Source organism: Periplaneta americana, chromosome 9, assembly GCF_040183065.1.
Source record: "Periplaneta americana isolate PAMFEO1 chromosome 9, P.americana_PAMFEO1_priV1, whole genome shotgun sequence".
Taxonomy (NCBI): Eukaryota; Metazoa; Arthropoda; class Insecta; order Blattodea; family Blattidae; genus Periplaneta; species Periplaneta americana.
In genome coordinates, this window is record NC_091125.1 from 134,591,718 (window position 1) to 134,615,262 (window position 23,545).

Genomic DNA, 23,545 nt, shown 5'->3' on the forward strand with positions numbered 1-23,545 from the left:
TTATTATTATTATTATTATTATTATATTTTTTCCTGTTTATAATTTTCTTTAGATTTTTTTACTGAACTGAACATGGATCTAAAGCTGTAACCTAAGTTACAATGGAATTATTAGTGAGCTCACGTCGAAAATTCCCCTCAAATTGCGAACACATTTCCACACCAGACAAATATAAAAAAGAGCTACAGATTTATTTGGAAAGAAACTCTTTCAGTTTTCGCAATTACGGGACTACCTTATTGGATAAGACGTAACTAACATACACAGCGAAAACAAAAAGTGGAATTAAAAGAAGAGAATAAAAAAGATCACAAACGATACAAGTATAATAAACATAGTAAACAAACAGATTATGGGGGAGGTATACAATTGGCCTACAAAAATTTAGTGAAATTATTTTTTTTCTCAGCTATGGGTATTATAAACGGTAAATGAACAAAACTTCCCATGCTTAATATCATACATTACACTTTATAAAACACTATTCAGAATATTAAAATGGCTAATAATTACCAGTAAAAATAATACCAAATTTGCATAATTTTTTATAACCGTAAGCATTTACATAATAAAATATACTTTCTTCCAAGGCATACCAAAAGCCTAAACTAACCTAACCTGACCTGTCACTGATTCTACATTACGAAAACTCGCCTTTTCTCTGTGAATCAGTAAGGAAACGCACGAAAAGAGATGCCTGCTCTCACCTCTCTACCGGCCACCACTTTCACAACAACATTCGACCCTTCTTTTCGGAACTTCATTTCTTTCGTATACGATACATATGTATTACTCGATTTTAAAGAGTGTAATTGATATTTTGTTATTGAAGTGTTCTATCAGTGAAGAATTATGTTGTGTCAGTGAAGTGTGTTGAGTAAGTGAAACGTGTTCCTGTCAGTGAAGCTTTATAGTTTATAGTGGCAGTGCAAGGTATTTGAACAGTGAAATGTTTTTGAAGTATTAGTGAAATCAGGATAGAATCAGTGAAATGTGTCGTAGTTCCAGTGCAGTGAGTGAGTTGACAGCGAAATGAGTGTAGTGTTGAAAGGTACTTGTGCAGATATGAACATATCATACCCGTGGGTTTTAGTTCAAACATAGATTTAAGGCAGTTATGCTCAAAATTGTAAAAGCCCCGATTACACGGATGATGCTGCACTGCATAACACACACAGTGTATGGACTAGGCTCCGCAACTACATTGCAGCACCGCCCGTGGCATAGTTCTTAAGCTCTTACAAATAGGATAATAAACTGAATTTGAAAAAGGAAAGAGTATACACTGTAATATTCAGTTATTAAATTATTTATTATATTTAATATAGTTATGATATAATAATATCATAAATAATATCATTTTCATATTCCACCATATAGCCTACTTTGCGGTCTATTCAACATCTGCATTCTTTTCTGCAAGTAATCTGGAATCTATTTCCAACGAATCTACTGCAACGCGCTAAAGATGTTCATCTGTTAATCGGGACCTACTGTATGTTTGGATTTAGTGACCTTCATTCTCGAAAATAATTGTTCGCACACATATGTCGAGGCGAAGGTAGCTAACATAGTGGCAACGAATAAGGTCATCTTATAATATTTAGATTTGTTCATTTTTTAAATAATTCTATGCTTGTCAAGTCATATTCTCTGCATTTAGTTCTGAATTCTACGTTACTTAGTAAATCAATTAACTCGTCTTGGAACTGCACTCTCACGGATTGTACTAAATTTATGAAAAGATTAACAAAAATACTAATATCACTCTCCATACGTCTAAAATCACTAAATCTATGTTCTGTGAATTCACATTTGAACTGTTGCAGTACAGAGACATAATTAACTATATCTTGTTCAGGCACCATACATCTCTTTACAAGTTCACCATCCGTGAAGGGTTTTAGTGCCTTAGCTAATTCCCAGAATACTACATAGGCTAACTTGCTCCAAAACATAGAGTCTGAATTGTTCGACTCTCTTCAATGTTTGGCCTTTCATGAAGTGCTTTCAATTCTTGAAGCTGTAGTGCACTTTGCATCCCTGAAAAATTATTTTATCAAAATATCTATTTCTGCTGGAATAATATCACCACAATAATAATAATAATAATAATAATAATAATAATAATAATAATAATAATAATAATAATAACGTTGGTATATGAAAATAGGCTATATTACAGAAAACAGCTTCTCTGTCACTTCGGCATGTTCTGGGTAGCAGAGTCTATAATGTAGTTTTATGTTGCTCAGTAGTATTCCTGACAGTACCTTACAATATAGTAATAACTTTCCGTTTTCACCGAACGTACAACAAAAATAGATTTCCTCCCATATTGTACGGAATGATCGTTTGCTTACAGAAGGTTTTGACTGTGTCATTGTCCCGCACTGTTCTTGCGTTTACTAAGTACTTGAATTGCCTTCTGCAGCCATCCGTCGAGCTTCGAACGGGGAACAGCACGCTCTACATTCGAAGGTTGTGATTACAGAACGTAATCGCGAGTCAGAGAATGAGCATACCTGATTTAAGGTATAAATTAGATTTACTTTAAATGTTATTTTAACCGATCGTGCTTCTTTTAATTTAGGATTTTCCCTGTTATTATTATTATTATTATTATTATTATTAATTGTTGTTAGTATTAATTATTAGTATTAGTATTAATTGTATTTTTTTTATTAATTGCGTTTATTATTGTCTTTATTGAGTGTAATTAGCAGGGAAAGGATTTATATGTAAATACATATTTACTTATAAAGCTAATATAATTTATATTTTGCATTATCTTTATGTTTCACAATGTGTAGGGTTGAAAAATCCTACTTTTATTTTCCATATTTTTTCATATTTTAGAGTTTAGTACATATTTTCGTTAATTTCCATATATTTTCCATATTTCATATAAAACAGTCCATATTATATTAGGTTTAACAATAAAACAAAACAAAATTCCATTAACTTTTAAAAATACATTTCAACAATAGAGATTTAAACACATGTTCAGTAATCCCTTTAACATCAGAGTTATTTGAAAATTAGCAGTCCTATCAACAATGGGAAAGTAAGTTACAAAACTGTATTAATTTAATTTAAAATTTTTAACAGACTTCAGTTGTGCAGCTCAACAGTTAAATGCCAGTCAGAGTACACATAGGTTCAGTTTTGTAAATCATACTATAAAGACGGTAAATATGCCAAAAGTACGTCATTCAGTCAATTTAAAATCAAAACTAACAAGTTACATTTCAGAATTTAAAGAAGATGGTTTATCAACTGACAATAAAATATTATTTTGTAATTTGTGTCAGTGTGCAGTATCATCTACACAAAAGTTCCTGGTGCAACAACACATTACAACTAGTAAACATCAGGCCAACAAACAACTAAATTCCAAGCAGAGACAATTGTTTTTAACACAACCAACAACATCGAATGTAAGATCTGAGTTTAACATCGACCTGTGCCGTTCTCTCATCTCTGCTGATATTCCTCTCTACAAACTAAAGAATAAGGTCTTCAGGGAATTCCTTGAAAAATATACTCAACATACAATCCCGGATGAGTCAACACTTAGGAAGACGTATGCTCCATCCATCTACGATGAGACAATACAGAAGATAAGAGATGAAATTAAAGATAGTTCAATTTGGGTTTCCATTGATGAGACTCCCGACAAAGAAGGTAGACTTGTTGGTAATGTAGTTATCGGTTTGTTAAGTGAACAATATTCTGAACGAATTCTTTTACATTGTGATGTTCTAGAAAAGTGCAATAACAAAACTATAGTTAAACTGTTCAACGAAGCTATGGGTATCCTGTGGCCAAAAGGTATTATGTACGATAATGTGTTATTCTTTATTAGCGATGCTGCCCCTTATATGGTCAAAGCTGGACAAGCATTATCTGTTGTATATCCTAAATTGACTCATTTTACTTGTGTGGCGCATGCATTTCATCGTGTGGCAGAAGTGGTCAGAGACAATTTCCCTAAAGTAGATTTGTTGATTTCATCAGTGAAAAAAGTATTTCTCAAAGCTCCCAGTAGAGTTAATGTGTTGAAAGAAATGTACCCTGAAATTCCATTGCCACCAAAGCCAATTTTAACTAGATGGGGTACATGGCTAGAAGCAGTTGAATATTATGCCGAACATATAGACTCTATTAACAATGTTCTCCTTGCATTGGACTCTGAAGATGCAGTCTCAATTGATACTGCGAAAACAGTTACCTGTGACATAAGTGTGAAGAATGACTTAGCTCACATTCAGCATACATTTTCATGCATCATAAAAACGCTCAAAAGTCTCCAAAATAGGCACCTTTCACTATCTGAAAGTTTTGAAATTATAAATAGTACTGTGGAACAACTGAATCGTGGTAGAGGTAAAGTTGCAGATGCAGTAAGAGCTAAGGTGGACACTGTACTTTCAAAAAACCCTGGATATGAAGAACTACAAAAGGTTGTTGCTGTGATGAGTGGTGAATCAACAGTGAAGATTAACTTGGACTTATCCCCAGCAGACATTGTGAAATTGAATTATGTACCAGTTACTTCTTGTGACGTCGAACGCTCTTTTAGTCAGTATAAATCTATCCTCAGAGACAATAGAAGAAGATTCACTTTTCAGCACTTGACAGAAATGTTTGTAACCTATTGTTATGGTAACAGACAATAAAAATTGTGTTTTGTTGAAACTACATTGGAAGATAAGGTACGTCCATTATATTTTTTGTTTAGTTTGATTAAAATGTACCAATATTTAACGTACATAGTCATTTTTTTATAATTTTAAGTCCATATTTAATTCCATATTTTGGTAAAAATCCATATTTAATTCCATATTTTGGTAAAAATAACTACATATATATTTACATATTTCATATATTTTTAGTCCATATAAATCCGTTCCCTGGTAATTAGTTAACACTGCCACCGGGTATATACCCACTGCAGTGTGAATAAATACATACATATACATACTATTAATTAAATATATGCATGATTCTTTTACTGGAATGTTTTAAAGACCTACATCAACACATCAGTGAAACACGTTTTAATTCTGCAGTGCTTGGGAAAAGTGGCATAAGTCAGTTTCCACAAACAATTTTTGATAATTTATTGACAACTTACGGAACATCTGCTCGCTTGGGAAAAGAGACATAAGTATTTCTCCCATTACAATAATTCATACAGAAGAAAATCAAATCGACATAATCCAGTGTGAAGACAGTTTTTTTCCTTCTCCTGTAAAATTAACATTTTTGACTTGTGCTACTTTTCCCGATCACTACAGAATTAATCGAACTAAATTCTTGGGAATACCAAATAGTAAACAAACAGATTATGGGGGAGGTACTATACCATTGGCCTGCAAAAATTTAGTGAAATTAATTTTTTTATCTCAGCTATTATAAACGCTAAATGAACAAAACTTCCCATGCCTAATATATTCATACATTAAACTTTTTAAAACCTATTCAAAATATTAAAATGGCTAATAATTATATGTAAAAATAATACCAAATTTGCATAATATTCTACAATCGTACGAATTTATATAATGAAATATACAATTAATTATATATATCCATGATTCTTTTACTGGAATGTTTTAAAGATCTATATCAACAAGATAGTTAGGACCTTTTACTTATTCCTTCAGGAAATATTGTTTTCTTTTTCAGGATTTACTTCCAAACCTATCTCTTTACTTGCTTTAAGTAAAATTCCCTGGTTTTCCCTAATCGTTTGTGGATTTTCTCCTAACATATTCACGTCATCCGCATAAACAGCTGATGTAACCCGTTCAATTCCAAACCCTGTCTGTTTCCTGGACTTTCTTAATGACATATTCTAGAGCGAAGTTAAACTGTAAAGGTGATAGTGCGTCTCCTTGTTTTAGCCCGCAGTGAATTGGAATTGCGTCAGATAGAAACTGGTCTATACGGGCTCTGCTGTACGTTTCAGTGAAACACATTTTAATTAATCGAACTAGTTTCTTGGGGATACCAAATTCAATAAGAATATTCTTAACTAAGGCATATGCCTTTTTGAAATCTATGAATAACTGAAGTACAGTGCCCTTATACTCCCATTTTTTCTCCAATACCTGTCGAATACAAAAAATCTAATCAATACGTCTAAAAACACATTGATTATCTCCAATAATTTCATATACACGAGGAGTTAGGAACTATTTGCAACGCCTGCTCTAGCCACACAAATCCCATCACGATCAGACATGGGATCGAACGCGGGCCGTCCAAATGGAAGGCAAGTACGCTAACACAGACGCGGTCTAGGTCAGAGCTGTATGATACCTTCATCACTCGAAGTTGTGTTAGGCTTACATATCGCCCAATGTTTAAATCACGGTTATCATTTTCATACATTTTCCCAGGAAACATTAACAAACATTCTACACGATGTGTTATAAATTGTGTAATTTTGCCTCGAATCTGACTTTCGAGAGGAAAGGATTGCGTTTTACGTCTGATAATGCATTCGCCTCATTGATCCCAATTTAAAAAGCACTCAATTTCACAAGGCAATGAGTTGCTAGGCAACACGGTCTCTGCTGGCCATTAGCGGTTTATTGGCTCGCCGCTAAAAGAAGGCCGTGTTTATACACAAATGTGTACAATCAGGATACATACAAATGTCCCCCATGGCCTGAAGTCATGTTGGAGTCTCTGACTAAATTACTGAAACATGAGACAATCCCACTGTAGTGCATAACATATAATACAAGTAATCAATATCAAACACTGTGCTGATTTAGATACGGATAATAGTACTAGGTGACCATTTCATATGTGAAACGTAAAGAGCGGAGGTATAGTCGTGTGTTTTGATTTTGCGAGAAAGAGAAAGACAGTGGATAGTAAAAAAAAAGGGTTTATTTAACGACGCTCGCAACTGTAGAGGTTGTATCAGTGTCGCCGGTGTGCCGGAATTTTGTCCCGCAGGATTTCTTTTACATGCCGTAAATCTACTGACATGAGCCTATCGCATTTAAGCACACTTAAATGCCATCGACCTCGGTCGGGATCGAACCCGCAATCTCGAGCATAGAAGGCCAGCGCTTTACCAACTACGCTACCGAGGGCGACGTGGATAGTCAGATCATAATGTTTCCGAGAATGAAATACGACAGGAACATACAATACAGAAAACTGTAACTGCATTATTTAATACAATATACAGGGTTAGTTAAAAGTCCCCCACCACCTAAGTAACTTTTGAAGCATGACATGAAACTTAGTGTGTGGGAATAACCATATACTAAAAAGTCAATAATGATATTACCGAATTTTTTCTACTTCTGGTTTAACCGGAAGTAATTCCGACTCTCTTATTTTAAATGGAACATCCAATATATATATATATATATATATATATTTTAATAATGCTCATTAAGAGCTTTTTCAAAAAGTACCCACACTTGATACTTCTGTACAAATTCAGTGTTGCTAAATGAAGAAAACATAAAAGTGTATCGAATATTAAAGTCTGTGTGATGTATCTTGTTTCACTTAGAAAAGAGAGAGAAAGGAGATATGTCTTACTTCGTCTGTGTTGTTATGGCGATGGGGGGAGTGAAGCGTTGCCGTTCATCCATCCAGTGGCGGAAGAGACTAGTTGATACATTCTGTAGCGCAAAATAAAATAACAAAATATCTCTCTTCGTACTGTGTAGTTCAGTCACTGAACTTGTCTTTCAAGAAATTGAGTTCCGGTAGCCTGTACAATAACAAGGTTTTGAAAGGAATCCTGAAAATTTACAACCCTCCTATAATCTCCACCCTCATTTGAAGGGACTTGGTTTCATTGCTACTGGGACAAGATAAACCTTACCAGGTATAAAATAATAAAATACTCCTTCCTTAACAAAAACAAAACAAGCTAGCTCACCTTCTACATTCTGTATTCAAACTGGTACCCCTGAGCTGCTTGACAATGTGCCCGTCGATCATAGAAACCATTTAAGGAATGATTTAACCAAGCTTTAGGAATGTTTTACACCACTTCCATTATTAGATGCTTCAGATCTTCTAAGTTTTGAGTCTTTCTCGATATACTACTGAATTCAAATGGCTCCATAAAAAGAAGTCCAAATGCGACAAATCTGGGGATCTAGCTGGCCACTCTATGTGACCTCTCCTACCAATCCATCGTTGTGGAAAAACCTGATCTAAATGCTCACGAACATTCTGTCCATAGAGAGCTGGAGCTCCATCTTGTTGGAAATAGATGCCATCTCTGGGTAGACGATGGCTGACTGGATATGGAAACAAGTTTGCGATGGCCGGTACTACTTTATTTTGGAGCAAATCCAAGTATATATTAGAATTTAGCATTTCTCTAAAGGAGCAGCGATATTTTACTACTTAATTAACTCATTATTCCCAGAACATGAATTTTACGAGCAATGGAAAAGTATTGGGAATAAATTTGAATAAGGAACCAAAAACGTTTCCTTCCCAGGTAGGATTCGAACCACGAAAGTTTTAGTTACCAGTCTATCGTGCTCTGGAGTAAACAAGGCTCTGAAATCAGCTACAATGGTCGGTCCGGTTTTTTTTTTTTGCAACTACTGTACATTATATGCATGTATATGAATTTATGTATCTCCACACGCATCTAAATATGAACATGTGTTAGCGTAACTGGCAAAAATTTTCACAGACTTATACTTATTTATTTACTGGCCTTTAACGAACCCGGAGGTTCATTGCAGCTTCTCAACTGAATAATAACAGCCATTTCCCATATTTATTCTGTGTTTAATTTCCTCCCGAGTATCATTTATATTTGTTACTGTTGCTCCCAGGTATTTGAATTTTTCCACCTCTTCAAAGGACAAATTTCCAATTTTCATATTTCCATTTCGTATAATATTCTCGTCACGAGACATAATCATATACTTTGTCTTTTCGGGATTTACTTCCAAACCTATCTCTTTACTTGCTTCAAGTAAAATTCCCGTATTTTCCTTAATTGTTTGTGGACTTTATCCTAACATATTCACGTCATCCGCATAGACAAGCAGCTAATGTAACCCGTTCAATTCCAAAGCTTGTCTGTTATCCTGAACTTTCCTAATGGCATATTCTAGAGCAAAGTTAAAAAGTAAAGGTAATAGTGCATCTCCTTGCTTAGCCCTCAGTGTATTGGAAACGCATCTGACAGTAACTGACCTACACGGACTCTGCTGTACTTTTCACTGAGACATATTTTAATTAATCTAACTAGTTTCTTGGGAATAGCAAATTCAATAAGAATATCATATAAAACTTCTCTCTTAACCGAGTCATGAGCCTTTTTGAAATCTATGAATAACTGGTGCACTGTACCCTTATACTCCCCTTATATTCACAGACTTATACCATCAAATAAATAGATAAATAACTACATAATTATTTCCACATAAACCTTTTCGAAGCGCCAAGCCCACCACAACAATTCAATTTCAGAGATAAAATTATGTACTCACCCAGTGACAGGAACTGCTGCAGATCTCGGCACCTGCAAAACAGAGAAAGAACGAAGGTATTAGTAGCTAAAGAGGGCATTGGTCTTGAGGAGCAGGCAGAACGTGACTGACGATTGTTGTTCTGCAGCGCAGATCGTGCAAGTGACTAGCGACGCTCCAGGCACTTTCTTCCAGGCGTAGATAACACAGACATCAACACTATTTCCGACATATTAAAAATGCGCTTATTTATAATTGATGCGGCAGATAACGCAATCCGGTGTCAGTAACTAATCTGTCTCTCTTATCATTTACCATCCCATCAATTAATACACACTTCCATACAGCCATCCGTCCAACTTTCCATCTATGTGCAGTACGATTATTTAGTCCTGACAGACGCCGGCGATCTGCGCCTGGGTCAGGAGAGTCCATTTAGTTACGCCAAGGGGTGTTTGGATTATTCATTCGCTTGCCTTCGGAGCGATCGGATGTCACGCATGCGGTAGAGCGGTACAGATAACTCAAACTAGGAAGCTGTCTGGAGAGCGGAGGTAGTACAGCTAAAAAAGGGGGGCCACCTACGCTCCGATACCCGAGTATAGTCATATTAGACCTATCTGAAAAGTTGAGTTCCTGGCAATGTATTCAAGTTGCATTCTCCCTATTTAGTCCTGACAGTCGCCCGCGATCTGCGCCTGAGTTAGGCGAGTCCATTTAGTTACGCCAAGGGGTGTTTGGGTTATTCACTCGCTTGCCTTCGGAGCGATCGTATGTCACGCATGCGGTAGAGCGGTACAGATAACTCAAACTAGGAAGCTGTCTGGAGAGCGGAGGTAGTACAGCTAAAGAAGGGGGGCCACCTACGCTCCGATACCCGTGTATAGTCATATTAGACCTATCTGAAAAGTTGACTTCCTGGCAATGTATTCAAGTTGCATTCTCCCTATTTAGTCCTGACAGTCGCCCGCGATCTGCGCCTGAGTTAGGCGAGTCCATTTAGTTACGCCAAGGGGTGTTTGGGTTATTCACTCGCTTGCCTTCGGAGCGATCGTATGTCACGCATGCGGTAGAGCGGTACAGATAACTCAAACTAGGAAGCTGTCTGGAGAGGGGAGGTAGTACAGCTAAAGAAGGGGGCCCACCTACGCTCCGATACCCATGTATAGTCATATTATCTGAAAAGTTAACTTTCTGGCAATATATTCAAGTTGCATTCTCCCTATAATATATTGAGCAGTGTTGCAATACATAATAATTCGTTTAATGTTACTGTTGTTCATGATTTATTTTCTATAGTCCCGTCGCTCTAATTTCCGGCAGCCAATCGCGTTGCAGGTCGGCTACATTTAATCGTGTGCGTCTTGTGATTCGCTGATTCATTTCTTAAGGCTCGATAAATATTTAATATAATCGCCCGCCATTTTAGCTCTTTCGTTGGCATTCGCAGAAAGCACACGAAGACGTTATTGAGCGGCACTCAATTATTTGCTGAATTACATTGCGTTTGATTTATTATCATAGGAGCTGCGACATGATAATGTTTAACGGTGTGGCAAATAGATTCCTCGTATGGTAGCTCGGCAACGTAAGAACAAAAATAGCGAACGATACTACCTACCTAGCCTTTATAGAGCCTTCACTTCCTAAGACGTAAGCAAAGAGGCGGAGTCACGCCGGAAATAACAGCATCGGGACTATAATTGCAAAGGTATATTCATTACTATAATATAAGACTGACCTAAATGTTCCATCATTATTCTAGTCATATGTGCCAAAATTATAGATTATAGCGTTTGTCTATGGAGAACTTTGCCCGATAATGTAATACTCATCATAATAGAATAAAAGCTTCTATCACAAACGACAGCTACATATAGAAACGTTCTTATACAGAATACAGCCTTCTCAACTGTTAGTAGAACTGAACTGTACCGTTCTAGTCCACAGTGCACAGCAGTAGGCGAACAGTGGTAGGGGAGATGTGCTCTATGCGCCTGCGCGAATGAGACAGCTTGCTAGTTTGAGGCATCTGCATGTTTCCAATACAATTAAGCTGTACTGCATTCCTTTACCGACCGCTCGCCCTTATCTCTACTCAGGAACTCTCCCCACTCCTCCTACAGACGTGGACAAATTATTAGGAAAATTGAACATTTTTATTATATATTTTTACAAAATATGATTCTTCAATTTAGACTACAGTTGACATTTTTGTGTATTTCCAAATTATTAGCAAAATTGAAGATTAGTGTTGCATATTTTTCAAAATATAACTCCTTAATTTGAACTACATTTGATATTTTTGCATATTTACAAATTATTAGCAAAACTGAAGATTTTTATTGTATATTTTTTACAAAATTCGATTCTTCAATCTGGACTACAGCTGACATTTTGGATATTTCCGAATTATTAGCAAAACTGAAGATTTTTGTTTTATATTTTTACAAAATTTGACTCTTCAATGCAGTTGACATTTTTGCTAATTTACAAATTATTAGCAAAATTGAAGATTTTTATTATATATTTTTACAAAACTTGACTCCTCAATTTAAACTACAGTTGACATTTTTGCTAATTTACAAATTATTAGCAAAATTGAAGATTTTTATTATATATTTTTACAAAACTTGACTCCTCAATTTAAACTACAGTTGACATTTTTGCATATTTCTCTCTACTGTAATGATGGAAATATCCAAAATTTCAACTGTAGTCTAAATTGAAAAGTCAAATTTTGTAAACAAAATATCATAAAAATCGTCAATTTTGTTAATAATTTGTCCACGTCTGTATTACTTCCCCTCTTTCGCGTCGCTGAGCTTACTACTTACTTACTGGCTTTTAAGGAACCCGTAGGTTTATTGCCGCCCTCACATAAGCCCGGCATTGGTCCCTATCCTGAGCAAGATTAATCCATTCTCTATCATCATATCCCACCTCCCTCAAATCCATTTTAATATTATCTTCCCATCTACGTCTCGGCCTCCCTAAAGGTCTTTTTCCCTCCTCGCTGAGCTGTCAGGACTAAATAATCGGTCTGTGCTGATCTACTAATCAATATAACCGCATACTCATCCATATTTCTTTAAACCTATATACAGTAGTAAAATTATACTAGCGAAACATGTACCTTCCTCCTTAATGCATTGTTATTTGAGGATTACCTGTTATCCATAGCTCATTTCATTCCGTTCATTAGACGCACTTAAATCTTACAGAAAATTGTATTTATTTTTTTAGTAATTCCATTAACGTAATTCCTGTATAGGGATTATTTCAAATCTCTCGTCATTTTTTTACTCTTTTTTTTTTAAATTCATATCCACATAAATAGATGGAAACTTACTCCATTTAACCAAAATACTGATACAGATTGTAAAATAAACGATCGATGTCACTCATACATGGTATTTGGCAAGACACGGTGTTGCATTCAGATGCAGGGTTTGAAAATAGAACTTTAGTCGTATGTAAATTAGTAGGAATAATCCGCCAGCACTCTCCAGAGGTAGACAGGCTCTGACAATGGAAAGGGATTTAATTACACAGACACTCTTCTTTTTTATTACATCTTCGTATTATTTTTATTTCAAAATATAGTACTACAGCCTGTTTTAGAAAAAAAGGTAACATCAACTGCAGACGTCGACGAAACACGCGATGAAAATGTTGTTCAAATCATGACAACGCGAGCCGTGCCGAAACAGAACAGACCCCACAGTCAATAGCAAAGTGCAGTGATTGCTCTGTGACATTCAAAATATCGAGTTCAAGCAATTGGAGGCTTCACGAAAATGCATCACAGCAAAAATGATATATATTTTTTGTATTCCTTACCGTTGTATGAGACGACTCGTATAATCTGAATCTTAGTTTTCTACGAAACGTAATAACACAATGCATACGTAGAGATATAATTAAATTGTTTTGCTAACAGATATTTTACGTAAAAGATCTATACTCGACCTATAAGGTGAGAGAACAAATTAGATACTTGCAGTACAAAAGTACAGAGCGCCAAATTTATGAACAGTATCTTATTAATAAATAATTTTAGGTATTGAACAACTTTAAGAGTAGGCTACATTTTTTTTAGAATTGAATTGATAGTACTTACGACAACTTTTCACCAATCTTTATCAATAGTTTGATGGTACTACTAAAATTAACATACCAGACAGACAAATTTCACAATTTATGAAAGGCGTCAAGTCCCATAAACATTTCTTTGGTATTATGATCTATTTATTATCCACAAATATGTTCATTTCTGCAAATATATTTCCATTAAAGTGGTTTTGCAGACTGAAAGCAAATCATCCTCAACACTGGAACTGAATATCGCCGACTTTCGTTATGATTATCATACGTTCTATGTAGACGTCGTTGTACTGGTATGAGTCATACCACAGTCTACTATATACAGTCGCGAAGCTTGAGGTGATTTTTTGCAAATCTCGCGATAAAGCGCTCCAAGCGGTTAGCAACTAGAAACAATAGACTGTCCACGGTCGACTTTGGATTTAGAGTGGACTGAGTCGTATTTCCATCGAGTGCTAGGTCGTTGCGTATTTCGCATTGATGCTCGTGAAGAAAAATCCTAACATCTATTTCTTATTTTACTTCTAGATGCAAAAAGTGGTTAATAAACAGCAGGAGGGAAGATCTAATGACAAAGAATGAGGCATATCTTTATAATAATATAAAGTTTTGCTCTCTTCATTTCGAAAACACACAATTTATGAATGAAAACAAAAATAAATTAATCTGAAATGCAGTTCGAACTTTATTTGATGTTTCAAATAAACCTGTTCTGTTATTACCTGCAGCTGAGAAACAAAAGCTTTGCACTAATTCTACGTCTGTATCAGCTGATTCCTTAAATAATTGTACATTTTCAGACAACTTAGGCCTACTTCTTTTTTCAAAGGATATGTTTTTAATTATAGATGTTAATTTTGTTGTTATTTTTATTTGTTACTTTACTAGAGACGTAGAAAAAGTAAGTCTGTTACAATAAAATTTATTGATCACGTCTTATTTCCAATTCTGGTGTGATTATTATTGCTTAACCTCAACCCACCTTGTTAACTACGTAAGCCTACATTACAAGTACCGGTACACGTAAGTTACTCCCATTAATTCATATTTCCATTATTATTGTTATTATATTATTGTTGTAAAAAGAAATGCGAATTAATATTTATTGGTTTCATAGTTCAATATCGTTATAATCTTGAAAGACTGAAGCGATTATAGTAAATTTCAGTTCGTTTTGCACAAACAAAAATAATATTAACCTATTTCTTGCAGGTATCTTCGAGTTTATGGTGGAATTTAATATACTTCATTAAAATAATAAATGAACTTTATCCATTTAATATTTCAACAATGGAAAGAAGGTGTTAATTTTTCCAAAAGAACACGACAACGAAAGTGTAACATATTTTATCATCTGCTAGGAGAGATCTATGATGATGAGGCGATAGTAGCGATCCTAGTGGTGGGCAACTACCCATGTTTGTATTTTTACTACATATTGAGCTTCGCGACTGTATATAGTAGACTGTGGACATACCATGTGACAGTAAAGAGACTCAACAGAAATGTTGACAGTGTTGAATAATCTTTGTCATATAAAGCTAGTTTCTACTCAGGTGTCAGTTCACTGCATTTTATTCTGCATTTTCATGCCGCTTATAATAAAGAAAAATGTGCTAATTTAATGATATTTCCTCCATTTTCTGGGTTTTTAACACAAGGAAATGGAAAGTTTAAAACAAACCAGCTTTGTCATCTAGAGGTAATACATTATGTTCCTATGTGATTGATGTGGTAGAGTATATTAGTAGCGCAATCAGATTAGATTACGAGTATCATATGGTCAGAATAGATTACTATCAGGATCATGTTATATTAGGTTACGATCAAGATCAGATTATATTAAATTGTTATCAGGATTATGAATAATTAGTAATGGGATTTTAGATTATAATTAAGGTGAATTTAGCCTAAATAAAACTCAGGCTTATATTATGGATTAGGTTTGATTATATCAGTTCAAGTTATAGATTGAGCGTCACCATATAACCACAACGTCTAGAATCTTAGATATTTATTGTTCTTCCCAATCGGGACCGCATTTTAAAAAAAGATTGTAGTACTCTAGTGCTTTATGTGACATAAACACTTTTGCAGGATTTTCGCTCTCAATTTTATGAAGAAATATATGCTTCCGCTTCCGGGAAATTCATATTTTTGTAGCACCCTTTAATGCGGATGTGCATTCAAAGTTCCAACCCCTTCCCTCATGCAGAAGGAAATAAATTTCAATTCATTACACAGGATTATAGAATTTCAGATTAATGTTCATATCATTACGCGTGCTTAAGATTAAAAAATACATAATTTAATACCCTTATATTGTTGGGGTGTTGTAAAACGATGTTAAAACTTCATAATTCATTCCGACCGGGGGTGAAAAGAGCGAAACACCATCCCTCCAGACCAGTCTGGCAACATTACAACAGCAAAATAAATCTGTGAACATTCAGAGTATGAAATTAATTTGTGAGAATTCATATTTAAACATATAACCCAATAACGAACTTTCCACACAAATGTATTCATTGCATCCGACGTGTAACAAAATTCTTGCCAAAAAAAAAAAAAAAAAAAAAAAAAAAAAAACCTTACTAAACAATGCAACACATTGGCCGCTGTAAACCGTACAGTAGCGTTTCTAGCTGCAAGTTCAACAAACCCATGTTCCATCCTAGTAGAGAAGTGAGTTCCTCACAAATATTCAGAGATGGTACGAAAAGAAGTATTCGATTTAAAACGCCCAGACCCTCATGAAAAGGTGCATGTCAGCTCACAGGAACAATGTAATCCGAATCGTCATAACAGCTGCACTGCTAGGGGACCAATGTGCTGATCACACGTCACCTCCGTATTAGTCGAATGATCATCCATTTCTGCTGAGGGTAGGTAGATGTAAGGCTAAGAATCAGCATCCATGTGTTTAATATTATTGTTATTATTATTATTATTATTATTATTATTATTATTATTAATGATCTCGATAGAATAAATGATTGGGCAATAGACAACATAATGAAAATAATAAATAAATGAGAACAAAGAGAAGGCAACGAGAACAAAGAGAAGGCAATGAGAACAAAAGAAGGCAACGAGAACAAAGGAAAGGTAATAGGAACAAAGAGGAGGCAGTAGGAACAAAGAGAAGGCAATAATAAAAATGAGAAGAGCAATAAGAACAAAGAGAAGGCAATGAGAACAAAGGGAAGTCAAAAGTAACAAAGGGAAGGCAATAAGAACAAAGAGAAGGCAATAAAAACAAAGGGAAGGCAAAAGGAACAAAGAGAAGGCAATGAGAACAAAGGGAAGGCAATAAGAACAAAGAGAAGGCAATAAGAACAAAGAGAAGGCAATAGGAAGAAAGAGAAGGCAATAATAAAAAGGAGAAGAGCAATAAGAACAAAGAGAAGGCAATGAGAACAAAGGGAAGGCAATAAGAACAAAGAGAAGGCAATAAGAACAAAGAGAAGGCAATAAGAACAAAGAGAAGAGAATAAGAACAAAGAGAAGGCAATAATAAAAAGGAGAAGAGCAATAAGAACAAAAGAAGGCAATGAGAACAAAGGGAAGTCAAAAGTAACAAAGGGAAGGCAATAAGAACAAAGAGAAGGCAATGAAAACAAAGGGAAGGCAAAAGGAACAAAGAGAAGGCAATGAGAACAAAGGGAAGGCAATAAGAACAAAGAGAAGGCAATGAAAACAAAGGGAAGGCAAAAGGAACAAAGAGAAGGCAATGAAAACAAAGGGAAGGCAATAAGAACAAAGAGAAGGCAACGAATACAAAGGTAAGGCAAAAGGAACAAAGAGAAGGCAATGAGAACAAAGGGAAGGCAATAGGAACAAAGAGAAGGCAACGAATACAAAGGTAAGGCAAAAGGAACAAAGAGAAGTCAATGAGAACAAAGGGAAGGCAATAGGAATAAAGAGAAGGCAATAAGAACAAAGAGAAGGCAATAGGAAGAAAGGGATAGCAATAATAAAAAGGAGAAGGCAATAAGAACAAAGGGAAGGCAATGAGAACAAAGAGAAGACAATGAGAACAAAAGAAGGCAACGAGAACAAAGGGAAGGCAATAGGAACAAAGGGAAGGCAATAGGAACAAAGGGAAGGCAATAGGAACAAAGAGAAGGCAGTAGGAACAAAGAGAAGGCAATAATAAAAATGAGAAGAGCAATAAGAACAAAGAGAAGGCAATGAGAACAAACGGAAGTCAAAAGTAACAAAGGGAAGGCAATAAGAACAAAGAGAAGGCAATGAAAACAAAGGGAAGGCAATAGGAACAAAGAGAAGGCAATGAGAACAAAGGAAAAGCAATGAGAACAAAGAGAAGGCAATAGGAACAAAGAGAAGGTAATAGGAACAAAGAGAAGGCAATGAGAACAAAGGGAAAGCAATGAGAACAAAGAGAAGGCAATAGCAACAAGTAGAAAGCAATGAGAACAAAGAGAAAGCAATAGGAACAAAGAGAAGGCAATAGGAACAAAGAGAAGGCAACGAGGACAAAGAGAAGGTAATAGGAAAAAATAGAAGGCAATGAGAACAACGAGAAGGAAATAGGAACAAAGAGAAGGCAACGAGAACAAAGAAAAGGCAATAGGAACAAAGAGAAGGCAATGAGAACAAAGGAAAAGCAATGAGAACAAAGAGAAGGCAATAGGAACAAAGAGAAGGTAATAGGAACAAAGAGAAGGCAATGAGAACAAAGAGAAAGCAATGAGAACAAAGAGAAGGCAATAGCAACAAATAGAAAGCAATGAGGACAAAGAGAAAGCAATAGGAACAAAGAGAAAGCAATAGGAACAAAGAGAAGGCAATAGGAACAAAGAGAAGGCAACGAGGACAAAGAGAAGGCAATAGGAACAAATAGAAGGCAATGAGAACAAAGAGAAAGAAATAGGAACAAAGAGAAGGCAACGAGAACAAAGAAAAGGCAATAGGAACAAAGAGAAGGCAATGTGAACAAAGAGAAAGCAATGAGAACATAGAAAATGCAATAGGACCAATGACAATGAGAACAAAGGGGAAACGAGGAGAAAGAAAGGAAGACAAGAAGAACAAAAGATCAATAAAAGAACAAAGGGAAGACATGGAGAAAGAAGATATAACAAGGAGAACATAGGGAAGATGAGATCAATGGGAAGATAATGGGGGAAACTGAGAAGAAAAGAGAGCAAGAGGATTGCAAAATGAACAAGAAGAGAAGGAGAGAAGAAGAGAACAAGGATAATACGAATAATGCAAGAAGACAGGAGGAAGACTTGGAGAACGACGTGAATACAAAGACAGCAAAGTTATAATAAAAGTGCGAGAAGGGATTGCACTATTATGCTGCGGTCAATTTCCATATCTAGTGAGAAGAAACACATACTGTAGTTCTGTGTCAGAAGTCTACTGGTCTAACAAGATGTTGCATTGTTTCGCCTGATAGTCACCTATATCTCTGTTACAGTATGTACTCCACGGTTGGAACCATACAATATTTATATAATGTTTACATCAGCAATTTTAAATGAATAACTGCAGGAGAAACCTGTCACACATGGGTGTTTTAATTACATATATTGATAGCTTTTATCACGAGCGTCTCTAACAGAGTTCTGTATTTGACACTGAAGCCGCAAGAGTAAACCAATTAAATCGCCAATATATTCCATAAAATGTTGCAACCAGAAGGAAATTAATTTCAGTTAAACAGTTTTCGCTTATTTTGGTGCTTATTTTCATCATTTTTCCTGCTTATTTTACTGTTTCCGTGTATTCGTTTTGCCTATTTTGGTGCTCATTTTCATCATTTTTCCTGCTTATTTTACTGTTTCTGTGTATTCGTTTTTGCTTATTTTGGTGCTTATTTTCATATTTTTCATGCTTATTTTACTGTTTGATTGTGCTCAGAAATCCGGGCTTTACTTATGACTGACATCGACGAAACCGACTTAAATCAGACTTGGTTAAAAACGGATTACATTTAGGAGGAGAAATTTAGAGGAGAGAAGAGGTACATGTTAACGTTTTTCTATGCAGTGGCAGAATACTGAGGCAGCAATTGCAAACACACGACCTTTCTCGTCCTGAATCGTTGCTCAATGTCATTATACACCCAGGGAAGGTCATGATCACATTGTACCATTTGCACATCTCTGGGCTAAGTAGACTGACATGAGTGATATAACAGGATCAACTCCAGTTCAAAACTTCAGGTTTATCCTCAGCTGTCTTACACAAATTCCGGACGTCGTGTTTCCTCCACATTTATCAAGTGCTCAACCAGTGACATATGAGTCATGTTACACGTCGTTATGGAGATCCGCTCCCCTTCAGAATCCAGCGTGGTTTGTACACACTTCCCGGCTCCCTCAATGATTTCTGACTTACCCCATCACCTGCATAACTTTATAATTAATGTGATGCAAAACAGTAATATATTGTCGACACATATAGCGTGTGTTTACCAAATACCGCATACAATGAAAGATTGATCGTGCAAATAAAAGAGCTATACAGAGTGTCCAAAACTTCCATGTCCAAACTTCTAGGCTTGATGGAGGAGACAAGAACATATATTCTTTGTTAACCCTCAAGCAGGGGCGCCAACTTCTGTAACACGAGCAGGTGCGCGGAGCAAATTTGATACCGTTAATTTATTTCACGTATAACTTTTTTAAATAATATGTTCTAATGACTTCTTTCTTGTGGAAATAATGTTATTAGTGTTCTAGTCCTTTTGTTGAGGTTCTCCAGTCATTTAGTTCAATTTTCAACAGTTTTATTGAAAGGGAACAGAGAGAATACTTAATAATTTTGAGTATTATCTATTGTAGTTACACATTTTACTTGCAAACATTATCAATTGTTGTACATTTCATGGTCTATTTGTCAATAACAGTTACTACATTAGTGGTACATATCAATAAGTGTTACTTTTTTCTTGATGAAACCTATCAGTTTTCCGCAACACACGAACCTTACCTTAGTTCCCCACACTCCTCACACAATATTATCATTTTTGAATGGTCCCGGCAAACAAACTTTCATGTCTCATTTCATCTGCGTCCACTTATTCTTACTTCTGCCGTAAGGCACGCACCTTCTCCTTTTCTTCATTGGAGGTCCGTCTACATGCTGATGCAATTCTTCTTCTCCGGGTTTATACAACTGTAGAAATGCTTCGATATCTGAATGTAAGGAAACAGTCATTGACCTCTCAAAGAGCAAGGACTAAATTCTTAAAAAATTCTCTCCGAATAACTGGTCTGTTTTCCAAATTTGCCTTAAATATAAAGTAAATATTGATACCTGCGACATTTACCAAAGCATAAAAAAGCGCTAGTGGCCACCTTCTTGTTACACGTGAAACAGTATAATTGTTGCACATAACTGGTCCACAGTATCCACACCTTCCTTTGTCATGTTGTGATCTAAAATTACTTAGGCTTCTCTGTTTTATTGTCAATCACTCCTTGGTCGTGCATAGTAGACAGAAGTACAACTGATTTGTTCCTCCTCGGAACATAAGAAACGAGTGTAAAATCTTTCTGATAGTCAAATATGCTTGAACCTACCTCCCGATCTTTGTGTGGCAGAAATTGAGGTGGAATTTCCCTTTTATCTTTCCGCAAAGTTCCTATTGTTGTACCCTTTTTCAATAGAGATAAACCTAATAGACAGCTTGTGTACCAATAGTCAGTTGTTAGGTTCCTATTGGAATCAGCAAATAGCAGCACCAGTCTCTCTACAATGTCGAGTGGCTTGTTAGAAGCATGGAATGATCCATCAGGTTGTTTTCTACAGTACGCCTCTATGTTTGATGTGAAGAAAGCCTTAGCGTCGCATAGGGCAAAAATTTTAACCCCATACTTAGCGGGTTTGTTGGGAATGTACTGAATAAAATTACACCTACCACGAAACTGTTATAATTTTTCATCAAATTTGATGAATTCGCCAGGATTGTAACACGTTTTGCTGTTCTATGTGAATGAATCAAGTACTATACGAATGGACGCTAATTTATCAGTTCTGATACTCTCACTTCTTGTGCTTTTGTCGTCGAATCTGATGGATCTGAGAATCTGCAAAAATTTGTCACAACACATACAGGCTCTCAAAATTTGCCAGTTCCATCAGATGCCCACAGTTCTAGCACATTTGTGTGACTTCCTTTCTTAGTCCCTCACGGGTACAATAAACTAACTAAGGAAGTATTTCACTCCTCGACATTTTCCTAAATCTCCTATCTCTGGTGAAGTCAGTATCAATTTCATTTATTTCAGTAAACAGGTTCGTACAACGAATACTATGATCAAGTATTCCCCTTCGGCCCTGGAGAAATCTTCAATATGTTCTTTTTTTTTGGATTTGCTTGATGAGTATGGAGTCTTACGCCACATGGTCACTTTGTCTCGCCCAACATAATAATAATAATAATAATAATAATAATAATAATAATAATAATAATAATATTTTTATAATAATAATTTTATTATTATTATTATTATTATTATTATATTTATTGTGGAGTATATAATATAAACTATGCCATATACAATATAAAATATATGAAATATAATATAAAGTATATGATATATAATATAAAATATACAACACGTAATATAAAATATGACACATAATATAAATTTGACATATAATATAAAATATATAATATTACCAGAGACCGAAATTTTGGCAGAATGCCTTTTTAAATATGTTAAATTTATCTTCATTTTGAAAGTAAATCTGTACGAATTATACCTTTGTGATTGAAACTTCACAGTTTTATGTTGCCCTTTTCTGGCTTTTTAAATATAAATGTCTAATTTACAAAATAAAAGTTTTTTTTTGCCTTTATTTGGTTATTTCTATCATTTATTAATTTATTATTAAAAATTGCCTACAGGTATATTTTAATTTATTTCTATAACCGTTACATTGAAAGTGACTTCACCGAATGTGTATTAGGTATTGTCTTTCAGTCAGTTCATATTCTCTTTGCAACAATGAGTGCTGCCATGCAAAAATGTATAACAGTGATATCGCTTGTGTTTATTTGACAAGACAACAATGAGTGCGGGTCTAACGTTATTTTTAACGGTTATTTTTCTTTCAGTTTTCATTGCGACGTTGTTGTAGCTAGCTAAATATTTCATATCGCAACATATCAGTACAACGAAACACAAAAATGCACTTTCTAAGGCTACTGGAAGAAGATTTCTTTGCTTCCAACAGTAATAAAATTGCAACATCGAGTCGAAAATCTCAATTTGCATTCGACTTCTGTAAAGCTTTTCTTGCTGCCGAAATCCCTCTGTGGAAAGTGCAAGGTTGTGGGTCTAGTGCAAGATTTTTGTAATTGCCTTTTATTGCGTATTTTAGCTATTTATAATGCCTTTTTGTCTGCCTATTTTATCTATTTATGATGCCTTTTTGCCTGCCTATTTTAATGATTCATAATTCTAAACTTCCGGTCTCTGGTCATTATTGATTTCTATAAAATCTCAATAATCGAATGTTATGGAATATGTGAAAGAGATGACTGAACACAACACTGGTCACCAGTTAGAAGTAAGGGTTTCGATCTCAAAACGAAGATTTATGTACGGTACATTTCGGACTGTACTATGCCTTTTGATCGTAATGTTCGAATTCATTCCGGTGTTGTTCCGATATACATACTCCTTACAAAGTACAGTTATATTCCTTAATTTTTTTAATGGCCACGAGTTGAAGATTTGAAGAACCCAGACAAGCTGGAACTTTCAGCAACAAGAAACTTCTACATTACTAAGTACTAATCACATTGTCCTTGGAATGTGGCATGTATTGCCATCATATTTAATGAATTACTGTGAATATCAGGGCGTTACAACATTCACAATCGCCAAGAATCATCCGAACACAAAAATCATACTGTGACAAAATCGCTATTGTCTACCACAGCGATTTTTCCGGAGCAGTCACA

The 23,545-nt window shown here is 35.3% G+C and overlaps 1 protein-coding gene across 2 annotated transcripts in view; it reads right to left on the reverse strand.

Annotated features, from left to right (window-relative positions):
* alpha-Man-IIb (alpha-Mannosidase class II b) overlaps window positions 1-23,545 on the reverse strand; it is a 1,305,824-nt gene that overhangs the window by 1,103,227 nt on the left and 179,052 nt on the right. For both annotated transcript variants that reach the window (XM_069835935.1, XM_069835933.1), the window contains exon 3: window positions 9,508-9,539. The gene's annotated coding sequence lies outside the window, so the exon portion shown is untranslated. The remainder of the gene's footprint in view (window positions 1-9,507; window positions 9,540-23,545) is intronic.